This window comes from Triticum aestivum, chromosome 1A, assembly GCF_018294505.1.
Source record: "Triticum aestivum cultivar Chinese Spring chromosome 1A, IWGSC CS RefSeq v2.1, whole genome shotgun sequence".
Lineage (NCBI taxonomy): Eukaryota > Viridiplantae > Streptophyta > Magnoliopsida > Poales > Poaceae > Triticum > Triticum aestivum.
In genome coordinates, this window is record NC_057794.1 from 370,565,785 (window position 1) to 370,579,888 (window position 14,104).

A 14,104-nucleotide genomic window follows, 5' to 3' on the forward strand; every position below is an offset into this window, starting at 1 on the left:
ATATGGGCCTTATTGGGCCATAGTGGGAAAGAGGAGAAGGGAGCCTAGGAGGGGGTGCCCCCAAGCCCAATCCGAATTGGGTAGGGGGGGCCCTTTCCTTCCCCCACTCCCCCTTCCTTCCTCTCCTAATCCAACTAGGGAAGGGGGGATCCTACTACTGGTGGGAGTAGGACTCCCCTTGGGCGCGCCATAGAGGGGCCGACCCTCCCCCTCCTCCACTCCTTTATATACGGGGGAGGGGGCACCCCATAGACACACAAGTTGATTGTTTATCCATGTGTGGTGCCCTCCTCCACAGATTTCCACCTCGGTCATATCATTGAAGTGCTTAGGCGAAGCCCTATGCCGGTAGCTTCATCATCACCGTCATCACGCCGTCGTGCTGACGAAACTCTCCTTCCACACTCAGCTGGATCTAGAGTTCGCGGGACGTCACCGAGTTGAACATGTGCAGATCGTGGAGGTGTCGTACCTTCGATGCTAGGATCGGTCGGATCGTGAAGACGTACGACTACATCAACCGCGTTGTCATAACACTTCTGCTTACGGTCTACGAGGGTACATGGACAACACTCTTCCCCTCTCGTTGCTATGCATCACCTAGATGGATCTTGCGTGTGCGTAGGAATTTTTTTGAAATTATTGTGTTCCCCAACAGTGGCATCCGAGCCAGGTCTATGCATAGATGTTATATGCATGAGTAGAACACTAAGGAGTTGTGGGCATGGGTATATACATATTGCTTGCCATCACTAGTTGATTCTTGATTCAGCGGCATTGTTGGATGAAGCGGCTCAGACCGACATTATGCATACGCTTACGCGAGACTGGTTCTACCGATGTGCTTCGCACACAGGTGGCTGGTGGGTGTCAGTTTCTCCAACTTTAGTTGAATGGGATTCAATGAACATGGTTCTTTCTGAAGATCAAAAAGCAATCACTATACCGTGTTGTGGTTTTTGATGCGTAGGTAAGAACAATTCTTGCTCGGCCCGTAGCAGCCATGTAAAACTTGCAACAACGAAGTAGAGGACGTCTAACTTGTTTTTGCAGGGCATGTTGTGATGTGATATGGTCAAGACATGATGCTAAATTTTTATTGTATGAGATGATCATGTTTTGTAACAGAGTTATCGGCAACTGGCAGGAGCCATATGGTTGTCGCTTTATTGTATGAAATGCAATCGCCATGTAATTACTTTACTTTATCACTAAGCGGTAGCGATAGCCGTAGAAGCAATAATTAGTGAGACAACAATGATGCTTCGATGGAGATCAAGGTGTCAAGCCGGTGACAATGGTGATCATGACGGTGCTTTGGAGATGGAGATCAAAGTCACAAGATGATAATGGCCATATCATATGACTTATATTGATTGCATGTGATGTTTATCCTTTATGCATCTTATTTTGCTTAGTTCGGCGGTAGCATTATAAGATGATCTCTCACTAAATTTCAAGGTATAAGTGTTCTCCCTGAGTATGCACCGTTGCTATAGTTCGTCATGCCGAGACACCACATGATGATCGAGTGTGATAAGCTCTACGTTCACATACAACGGGTGCAGGCCAGTTTTGCACATGCGGAATACTCGGGTTAAACTTGACGAGCCTAGCATATGCAGATATGGCCTCGGAACACTGAGACCGAAAGGTCGAGCGTGAATCATATAGTAGATATGATCAACATAGTGATGTTCACCATTGAAAACTACTCCATCTCACGTGATGATCGGACATGGTTTAGTTGATATGGATGATGTGATCACTTAGATGATTAGAGGGATGTCTATCTAAGTGGGAGTTCTTTAGTAATTTGATTAACTGAACATTAATTTATCATGCACTTAGTACCCGATAGTGTTTTGCATGTCTATGTTGTTGTAGATAGATGGCCCGTGTTGTTATTCCGTTGAATTTTAATGCGTTCCTAGAGAAAGCTAAGTTGAAAGATGATGGTAGAAACTACACGGACTGGGTCTGTAACTTGAGGATTATCCTCATTGCTGCATAGAAGAATTACGTCCTGAAAGCACTGCTAGGTGATAAACCTGCTGTAGGAGCAACACCAGATGTTATGAACGTCTGGCAGAGCAAAGCTGATGACTACTCGATAGTTCAGTGTGCCATGCTTTATGGCTTAGAACCGGGATTTCAATGACGTTTTGAATGTCATGGAGCATATGAGATGTTCCAGGAGTTGAAGTTAATATTTCAAGCAAATGCCTGGATTGAGAGATATGAAGTCTCCAATAAGTTCTATAGCTGCAAAATGGAGGAGAATAGTTCTGTCAGTGAACATATACTCAGAATGTCAGGGTACCACAACCACTTGACTCAGCAGGGAGTTAATCTTCCTGATGATAGTGTCATTGACAGAGTTCTTCAATCACTGCCACCAAGCTACAAGAGCTTCGTGATGAACTATAATATGCAAGGAATGGATAAGACAATTCCCGAGCTCTTCGCAATGCTAAAGGCTACGGAGGTAGAAATCAAGAAGGAGAATCAAGTGTTGATGGTCAACAAGACTACCAGTTTCAAGAAAAAGAGTAAAGGGAAGAAGGGGAACTTCAAGAAGAACGACAAGCAAGTTGTTGCTCAAGTGAAGAAGCCCAAGTCTGGACCTAAGCCTGAGACTGAGTGCTTCTACTGCAAAGGGACTGGTCACTGGAAGTGGAACTGCCCCAAGTATTTGGCGGAGAAGAAGGATGGCAAAATGAAAGGTATATTTGATATACATGTTATTGATGTGTACCTTACTAATGCTTGCAGTAGCGCCTGGGTATTTCATACTGGTTATGTTGCTAATATTTGCAACTCGAAACAGGGGCTACAGATTAAGTGAAGATTGGCTAAGGATGAGGTGACGATGCATGTGGGAAATGGTCCCAAAGTCGATGTGATCGCTGTCGGCACGCTACCTCTACATCTACCTTCGAGATTAGTTTTAGTCCTAAATAATTGTTATTTGGTGCCTGCGTTGAGCATGAACATTATATCTGGATCTTGTTTAATGCGAGACGGTTATTCATTTAAATCAGAGAATAATGGTTGTTTTATTTATAAGAGTAATATCTTTTATGGTCATGCAGCCTTGATGAGTGGTCTATTTTTGTTGAATCTTGATAGTAGTGATACACATGTTCATAGTATTGAAGCCAAAAGATATAAGTTTAATAATGATAGTGCAACTTATTTGTGGCACTGCCGTTTAGGTCATATTGGTGTACAGCGCATGAAGAAACTCCATGCTGATGGGCTTTTGGAACCGCTTGATTATGAATCACTTGATGCATGCGAACCATGCCTCATGGGCAAGATGACTAAGGCTCCGTTCTCCGGAACAATGGAGCGAGCAACTGACTTGTTGGAAATAATACATACTGATGTATGCGGTCCGATAATTGTTGATGCTCGCGGCGGGTATCATTATTTTCTTACCTTCACAGATGATTTGAGCAGATATGGGTATATCTAATTGATGAAACATAAGTCTGAAACATTTGAAAAGTTCAAAGAATTTCAGAGTGAAGTGGAAAATCATCGTAACAAGAAAATTAAGTTTCTACGATCTGATCGTGGAGGAGAATATTTGAGTTATGAGTTTGGTCTTCATTTGAAACAATGCAGAATAGTTTCGCATCTCACGCCACCTGGAACACCACATCTGGCGTGTCCGAACATCGTAACCGCACTTTATTAGATATGGTGCAATCTATGATGTCTCTCACTGATTTACCACTATCGTTTTGGGGTTATGCTTTAGAGACAACTGCATTCACGTTAAATAGGGCACCATCAAAATCCGTTGAGACGACACCTTATGAACTGTGGTTTGGCAAGAAACCCAAGTTGTCGTTTCTTAAAGTTTGGGGCTGCGATGCTTATGTGAAAAATCTTCAACCTGATAAGCTCGAACCCAAATCAGAGAAATGTGTCTTCATAGGATACCCAAAGGAGACTGTTGGGTACACCTTCTATCACAGATCCGAAGGCAAGATATTTGTTGCTAAGAATGTATCCTTTCTAGAGAAGGAGTTTCTCTCGAAAGAAGTGAGTGGGAGGAAAGTAGAACTTGACGAGGTAATTGTACCTACTCCCTTATTGGAAAGTAGTTCATCACAGAAACCAGTTCCAGTGATTCCTACACCAGTAAGTGAGGAAGCTAATGATGATGATCATGAAACTTCTGATCAAGTTACTACCGAACCTCGTAGGTCAACCAGAGTAAGATCTGCACCAGACTGGTACGGTAATCCTGTTATGGAGGTCATGTTACTTGACCATGACGAACCTACGAACTATGAGGAAGTGATGATGAGCCCAGATTCCGCAAAATGGCTTGAGGCCATGAAATCTGAGATGGGATCCATGTATGAGAACAAAGTGTGGACTTTGGTTGACTGGCCCGATGATCGGCAAACCATAGAGAATAAATAGATCTTCAAGAAGAAGACTAACGCTGACGGTAATCTTAATGTCTACAAAGCTCGACTTGTTGCAAAAGGTTTTTGACAAGTTCAAGGAGTTGACTATGATGAGACCTTCTCACCTGCAGCGATGCTTTAGTCCGTCCGAATCATATTAGCAATTGCCGCATTTTATGATTATGAAATTTGGCAAATGGATGTCAAAACTACATTCCTTAATGGATATCTTAAAGAAGAGTTGTATATGATGCAACCAGAAGGTTTTGTCGATCCAAAAGGTGCTAACAAAGTGTGCAAGATCCAGCGGTCCATTTATGGACTAGTGCAAGCCTCTCGGAGTTGGAATATACGCTTTGATAGTGTGATCAAAGCATATGGTTTTATACAGACTTCTGGAGAAGCCTGTATTTACAAGAAAGTGAGTGGGATCTCTGTAGCATTTCTGATATTATATGTAGATGACATATTTTTGATCAGAAATGATACTGAATTTCTGAATAGCATAAAAGGATACTTGAATAAGAATTTTTCAATGAAAGACCTCGGTGAAGCTGCTTATATATTGGGCATCAAGATCTATAGAGATAGATCAAGAAACTTAATTGGACTTTCACAAAGCACATACCTTGATAAAGTTTTGAAGAAGTTAAAAATGGATCAAGCAAAGAAAGGGTTCTTGCCTGTGTTACAAGGTGTGAAGTTGACTCAGACTCAATGCCCGACCACTGCAGAAGATAGAGAGAAAATGAAAGTCATTCCCTATGCTTCAGCCATAGGTTCTATCATGTATGCAATGCTGTGTACCAGACCTGATGTGTGCCTTCCTATTAGTTTAGCAGGGAGGTACCAAAGTAATCCAAGAGTGGATCACTGGACAGCGGTCAAGAACATCTTGAAATACCTGAAAAGGACTAAGGATATGTTTCTCATTTATGGAGGTGAAAAAGAGCCAGTACAAAAAAATACACTTCTGTGATGATACGTGTTTGTCACAGTAGGTCGCATTTTTTGTCATGCATGTACATCCATGACAAATTTATGACAGAATCAATATAGTCATACCTGTGCTGTCGTAGAAGTGTTCCATGACATTGCCAAAATTATCATCACGGATGTGTCCACTTCCATGATGATAAATCACGCGTCACAGAAGTGCTTTCGTCAAGGGTGACTGACACGTGGCATCCACCATATCGGGTCGTCGTTAAGCTATCGGGTCCGGTTTTGGATCCGATAACCCGTTAACAGCCATGACCAATGCCGATTTTCCACGTGTAAAATTCTCATTGGCTGACGGATCCAACGGGCGAGATGGGCCTATGATATGTTGACACGTGGACCGACCCAAAAGTGGCCCACAAAGATTAAATGGGCCGGCGCAACCGAAGGCCCATAAGATTTAGCGGACCATAATGGGCCGGCCCAGCTAAAGGTCCACAAAATTTAGCGGACCATAATGGGCCGGCCCAGCTAAAGGCCCAAACGATTTTGCAGACCATAATGGGCCAGCCCAGCTAAAGGCCCACAAGATTTTGCGGACCATAATGGGCTGGGCCAGCTAAAGGCCCACAAGATTCTGCCGACCATAATGGGCCGGCCCAGCTAAAGGCCCAACATTCTCTGTCAAATCGGCCCGTCAACGGCCTGTCCTAAACTTGTCATCAACGCGGCCCATGGTCACTTCTGGCCCGTTAACAGTCCGCTAAGTAATTGGGCCGAATTACGGCCCGGTGTATTTCCGGCCTGTTAAAGGTCCGACTTCATTTGGGCCCATTTACAGGCCATCAAAACTTTCGGCCCATAAACGACCGTGAAGGATTTGGGTCATATTCAGCCATGTCTGACATTCGGCCTGTTAGAGGCCCACTATAGCTTTGGGCCAGTTTCGGCCTGTTGTCATTTTCGGCCTATTAAAGCCGGACATAAACCATGGGCCATATGTGGCCCAACGTCATATCGGGCCCATTAACGGCCCATATAGAAATGACGATAATCTAGCCCGACCGAAGTTCCGACCTGTTAAAGGCCCGTGTATTAGGTCGGCGCATTTACGACCCGTCCGAATTTCAGCCTGTTAAAGTCTAGTGGGTTATTTGGTACAATCAGGGCCCAATCTCACTTTCGGTCTATTAAAGGCCCATGTATTTTATGGGCTCGAGATATTTACACCTGTAAACGGCCTATTTTTACTTGAGGGCCCAGATTATGTTTAGGCCTGTTAAAGGCCCACTATGGGCACAGGCCTACCAGAAAAATATGAAAACTTATGCTGATTTAGGCCCAGATATTTTTAGTGGGCTACATGCCGATTTCGGCCCGTATTCGGTTTTAGCCCAATTGGAATGGGCCCGACGAATGTTGGCTTGTTGGGATCCTACGAAGCTTTCGGTCGATTACATTACTAAGATAAACCTACACTATACAAAAATAGCGTCGTAATTACTACAGCCCGAGGCAGCATCATAAATGTTGTATCACAACAAAATAAATTCCAACCATACAACAAAAGGCCTGTTGGCATAAAGTTTACAGTCCTTCCAGATAAAAGCACCATCAGATGTATAGAAGCGCAGATCATTTGACCTGAGTGCTAATGTTTCAGGCTGTATAATCTGATGGAGCAGCACGATCTCCACCTTTTTTCCGCCATTGCTCTTGAACAACGAAGCGAATGTCTGATAGTCTGGTTTCAAAACCATTCATATCTTGACGACATTTCTCAACCACTATTCTTGTTTCCGAAACAACGTCCATTAGGGATTGGACTTGTGTCTGGAGCACAGATATATCACTCTGTCTAGCAAGAAGATTCTGTTCAGTAGGTGATTTGGACGAGGTTACCTTGACAACCAACCCAGAATTACGCTGGAAGGTGCTTTTTGCACTGTTAGTGGAGAGATTCTGACGCACTGCAGCAAGAGGTGACATTGTGCCTGTAGTAGCCTCGTCACCTTCAAGTGGTTGTGGCTGTTCAATCATTTGTTCCATAGCTTCCTGAAAGTTTGAACTTGTAGATTAGTGTACCAGATAAGTTACTAATGAGATAAAAACAAACAAAGTAGGTTAAACATTTATACATAACTTATTTTGGTGAACTACTGTAATACATTAGCATGTATTGTAGTGCCAACTACATAATAAAATCACTTTCGAAACATATGTCCATGTAGCATGCCTACTGTATTGTCTATTTCCTCACATTCGTTGACATCTAAGGATAAAGAGACATGGTTTAAAGTAGGATGAACATAGTATGACATCATTCATATCATGGGCAAACAGATATAAAACAAACAAGCTATTTTATCATTGTGTGCGCACGTGAACATAACAACTAGATTATAGATCAAGACCAAAAGAATATCCTTCATATCTTTTAAACCATGTAAGGTGAAATGATACGTTAAGACAACTGTGAATAAAAGTGAACAGAGTAACTGACGTTGGCTGCAAACCAAGTAGTTAAATGAACACATCACAGTACCAATCAGTTCAAGGCAGCAGGAGTAAGGACTTACAACAGCGGCTTGAACTAGTGTGCTCATGCCCTTCATCTTGCTGGTGTGGCAATCCTTGAAGATTCGCACTGCATTCGGTTCAGGTTCTTTTTGGTCCGCACGGGATTTCCTCTGTATTTGGAACAAGTCAATATAGATACGATAATATGGCACAAAAAAGAAGGAAGTAGCAACTATTTACAAGAGCCTCGCAGTGTGCAATATAGCTACGAGATCTTGTGGTCTGTTGGAATTTCACTTTAGAACAGTTGGTTTTGTTCTTCAAACAGTTAGCCTAGAAGAAGATACACTTGTAAGGCACATACATAAATACAAGTTCAATATGTGGTCTGATCAAATACATATAGCCTACCTGATACTTTGGATCAGACCAGTGTTTAACGAGGGCTGTCCAGTATTCATCTGTAATATATTCCACTGGAGATGTTTGGGCGATTTCATTGTTAGCCTTGCCTTCAAAGTGAGATTTTCTAAGGTGGTACCGATACTGTCGCAGAGCAGACTGAAAAACATGAGTGCATGCTTGTCTAGTTGCATCATCTTTCGGATCCAACTTGAACCTCATCTGTTGAAAAAAGAATGTGAGTCTTATTAGGAGGAAGCTAGAAAGTATGGGACAAAGCAAGACAATATTACTAATTGCGATGAATAACATTACTTACGGATAAATGGTCAAGGAAGGTGTTAAACTGGGTATTGTCTTTCTCATTCCTGTACTGGATCCACGTTGGGAGGATACGTGCATGACACCTAACGACAACGGCTGCCTCTGATACTAACTTGGCTGACTCTGTAGCATCACGTGGCCTTTTTAAACCTGCCTCAAAATGGATCTCCATTCTTCCTCCTTTAGATTTTGTTAATCTGTCAAGCATTATCCTGATGTCTGTTTCCGCTTGCGCCGTGGTGCTAGTTCAACAACTAATATGGAAAGTGTTAGTGTACATCAAACTGTGAGAGTACATATAAAGGAGCATGCAACTGCAACTTGACTCGGTCAGGTACCGTCTTGGTGTTGATGCTCATGAGGTTCATCTGATCTTGCCAAGTCCTGTTGTGTCAGCAGTGCTTCAGAAGTAGTGTTAGGTGTGAAGGCAGCTTGGGAACTGGCCAGTTCCTGAGCAAATGAACGAGTAACTGGTTGAGATGCTGGTACAGTTGAAGCGGATGCTGCAGCTGGTGGAGCAGGTGATACTGTGTTTGTAGATTTAGCCGGTGGACTTGGACCTTCTACTGCACTATAAGTACCAGCAGAATCTCGATGGCAGAACCTTTTATGTTTCACCAGACGAGTAACAACACTCCCTACTATATTATTTTCCTTGCTCTTTTTTGACTTTGCCATGTCAAGCTGTACCCACAACACAAAAGAATAAAATCACTCTTCAGAACTCATTGATGCATGATACAGACAAGCAATAGTTTGATGTAAGACAACCGTATGAGGATGGAATATGTAAGAAAAACAGGACGGCATGACATATTCACAGCTACGATGTGCAAACTAAGCAGAAGGATTTTCAAGAAAATAGAAGTAATGCAAGCTAGACACCATATGAAAGATGCAACCAATATTACTCTGCCAAGTTAAAAGTGTCTTGTCATAAGTGGCAAGTCGAAAAATTAGAAGCAGTACAACGTAGAAATCAATGCAAGATGCAACCACTATCAAACTGCCATGTTAAAAGCGTCCAATCATGAGTGACTGATGCGGGATACACAACAGCAGTACTTTGATGTAAGAACATGGTATTATAGATAGATGCAGTGTATTCTAGACACAGAAAGCCATGTCATATGCACATGTATAACGTATAAACTCAGCAGGTGCAATTTAATCAAAATAGAAGAAATACAGGCTAGACAACATATGCAACATGAAACCAATTATCACACTGTCAACTTAGAGCAAGCACCCGCGATGGTGGTGTACGAGAGATGAACTCATCATGTAGACTTGGGACTTCAACTTCATTAGCAGTAGCAGTGGAAAATCTAGAGAGTCTCTATTTGCGTCGGTGCGGAGGACCACCAACATCCCCTAACTTACTCTTTTCCTTCCTATTTTCTGATATTGCCTTATGAAGTCAAAACCACAAGAAGATGAATAAAATTAGCTCAGCATAACTGGTTGATGCATGATACAGACGAACACTACTTTGATGTAAGGCAAGCGCAGGATAGGAGGATGGAATATATACAAAAAAAGACAACGTTTCATATTCACACGTACGATAGCGTGTCTTATGGGTAAGTAATCGTTGCAGGTATAAGTTGTAAGCTACGCAGATGCAATTCAACATAATCAGAAGCAATACAAACTAGACATCATACGGAAAACGCAACCACGTATAACAGTTCCAAGTAAGAGCAAGCACCGGTGATGGTGGAGTAGGGGAGATGTGCTCATCATGTACATGTATGTTCTAGAAACAGGAACACGTGTCATATTCACAGGCATTATGTGTAAAGTAAGCAGATGCAATTCAAGTTAGAAGCAATACAAGCTAGACATCATACGCAACATGCAACCACATATAATAGTGACAAGTTAGAGCAAGCACCTGTGATGGTGGAGTAGGGGAGTCATCATCTACACAGCTACGTTGACTGTCCAGCCTTGTGTTGTCTTGCGAATCTTGTTGGGAGGATGGCGGAGTAGAATCTGTAGAGACCCCCTGTTTGAGTTGCTCCGAAGGACCACCATCATCCACTGCCGGACTAATTTCCTTCAGCTGTAATGATTTTGCATTATGAAGTCAAACCGATAAGAAAAAGGGATAAGAAACACTGCAAGACACCATATGGAAGGTGCAATCAATATCACTCTGCCAAGTTAAAACTGTCTCGTCATAGGTGGTGTTCATCAAACTAGAAGCAATACATGCTAGAAATCATATTCAAGACGCAAACCAATATCACACTGCCAACTTAAAGGTGTCCCATCATAAGTGACTGATGCAGGATACACAAGAAGAGTAGTTTCATGTAAGAACATGGTGTGATAGACAGATATAGTATGTACCAAAAACAGGAAAGCGTGTCATATTCGCATGTATCATGTGTAAGCTAAGCAGATGCAGTTTACACTAATTAGGAGCAATATGAGCTAGAAACCATATGCAACATGCAACCAGATATCACACTGCCAAGTTAGAGCAAGCACCTTGGATGGTGGAGTAGGGGAGCGGAGACTTGGACCTTGTAATGCACTATCAGTACAAGGAGAATCAGTACAGATGCTCCGTTTACGTTGCTGCAGAGGACCACCATCATCGCCTTCCTTACTATTTTCCTTCCTCTTTCTTGATTTTGCCTTGTCAAGTCAAACCCACAAGAAAAGGGAATAAAATTTGCTCTTCAGAACTCATTGATGCATGATACTGACGAACACTACTTTCATGTAAGGCAGCCGCATGATAGGAGGATGGAATATGTATGAAAAACAGGATGGCATGAAATATTGACATGTATGATGTATAAAGTGTAAACTAAGCACAAGGTGCTTGAACTTGTTAGAATCGATGCAAGCTAGAAACCATATGAAAGATGAAACCAATATCACTCTGCCAAATTAAAAGGGTGCCCTAACATATGTATTTGACCAAATTAGAAGCAATACATGGCAACATGCTAGAAATAATATGCAACGAATAAAGGTGACTCATCGTAAGTGATTGATGCAGGATACAGAAGAGAGGTAGTTTCATGTAAGAACAAGGTTAACACATAGATGTAGTGTGTACCAAAAAATAGGAAGGCATGTCATATTCACAGGTATAGTGTGTAAACTAAGCAGATGCAATTTACCCTAATTAGAAGCATTACAAGCTAGACACCGTATGAAACATGCAACCACATATCACACTGCCAAGTAAGAGCAAGCACCTGCGATGGTGGTGTGGGGTAATTGCGGTGATCAACTAGAGAGCTACGTTGACTATCTTCTTTTAGCCTTGCTGTTTCTTGAGAATCATGTGGGCAGGATGACACTGCACTCTTTAAACGAGTATGGGGTCTCACAGTAACCCACCCGGGTGACTATCTCATCATAAGTGATTGACGAGGGATACAAAAGAGCATTAGTTTGATGTACGCACATGGTTAATAGACATATGTAGTATGTATCAAAAACAGGAAGGCATGTCATTACCAAAGGTATAATGTGTAAAAGTAAGCAGATGCAATTTAACCAAATTGGAAGCAATACAAGCTAGACACCATATGCAACATGCAACCACATTTGACAGCGCGAAGTTAAAGCAAGCACCTGGGATGGTTGTGTGTGGCAATTGAGATCATCAACTGTAGAGCTACGTTTACTGTCTCCAACTGCTGACACTACACCCGTTAGAGCGCTGGAACACTTAGTGCTTATCTTCGAATTACACTGGAGCGACTTCTGTCTTTTCTTTTCTGCATTCATCAACATTGCGTCAGAGTCTGAAATACCCATGCATAAAAAAACAATAGTGTGAGTATGGGTGAAGTGTGTGCACAATTAGTATAGTGTAAAGGTAGCAGATAGCAGGTCGGTGAGAAATAAATGATGGGAGACATATGATAGCTCTACAACATGCATGGCACACTAAATTACTACATGATTCTATGAAAATAACAATCGACTGAAAGCAAATAGGCCAGTCCATTTTTTCTGCACCGTCCGATGTACAAAGAACGGGCAGATCGCCTTCATCTACCTCCAGCCAGTCAGTGTTGACGATCTTCCTCGAAACGCCAGCGACCACCGGCCCAGTATTCCTCCCTTGCCTGCGCCCTCCCCTTGACCTCACCGCACCGCCGTGCTTGGCACCGCCCCCGACCATCCATTCAAGCCCCGCCGACCTCCAAATCAGGCGCAAGCAGCTCCTGCGCCCCACACCCCGCTTCCTCGGGGAGCAGGCGGACTAGGTGCTCCGCGCGCCTAAGCGGGTGCTGCTTCTTTAGTTGCGGTTCGACTGACCCTGAATTGAAATTAGGCGGGCTACTGACCTCTAGCAAAGGTGAAATAGTAAAAGGGAGGAAACCTTGTGCATTTAGTATCACGAAGAAGATGTAGTAAGAAGCGCTCAACTAGTTTCTTTCGTGGGATGAATACAGTGTGAGCGGAGACGTAAGATTTGCACGAATATGGGAAGAGGAGTACCTCTTTCTACTGGCAGTGCTGTGTCCTCCTTCTGTTTTTCCGACGATCTTCTTGTTGTTCGCCGGAAACCAGAAGTTGTGGAGGACGGTGCAGCCTTGGACGAACCCATGGCCAAGTTGTTGAGTGTGGTGCGGTGGCTGTCCGTCGGAGGCGGGGAAGCAGATCCGAGGCGGCGAACAACGACGTAGCAGGAACAGCTCCGGTGCGGTGGACGGTTGCGACAATGGAACCGCAGCAGTGAGGCGCAGGACGGCGTGGTCGGAGTGGTTCTGGTACGGCGCACGTCGGCGTCGGCGTCGTGGAGGCAGCTCTGCCCCGGCTTCAGCTGCTAAGTCCTTGAGGGAGTTGCAGTTGCGGTTGCGTTGGACGACGACGTCGGGGTACCGGCTCTGGCATGATGGAGGAGGGCGGCGGTGGATTGGCCGCTATGGGGTGGAGGACGGAGGAGATTGGGGTTTCACGGCTGGTGGAGAGGGCGTTTTCGCGCCCACGGAGTATGAATGGGGAAACAGAGGGAGGCGGGGAACTAAGGGGGAACAATGTTTCTGTTTGAGACGCGCTTGTTTGAAATTTGGGGAAAGTTACAAACTTTCCCCCCATCTAAAAATTCAGACATATTGTGGGTTGGGGGTAGGACAGTCATGTCGGGTGTCCCAAATGTGGGCGGGATAGATTTGAGCCGAGCGCATGGGTAGGCGCCCACGGCGTATGAATGCTTCTATGGCGTCTTGGTGAAGTTACAAACCTACCCCGGTTTAGACCTTTGGACATCGGGCCAATAGGCTACACGGGCCAGAGTCAGGACAGTAATTTCCTACCACCAAAACATTAGTCTCGTGCGGTTTCGGGTGACCAGAGGCCTATTTGGCGCTTCGTTCAATATTTGGGAGCAGAAGCATTAACGTTTTCGGTTCTCTTGAATTGAACTTTCAGGATTTGTCAAACTTCACAAATCTTTACTCTTCAAAGTCCTAAAGCTACGATTATTTTGGAATGGAGGGGGTACA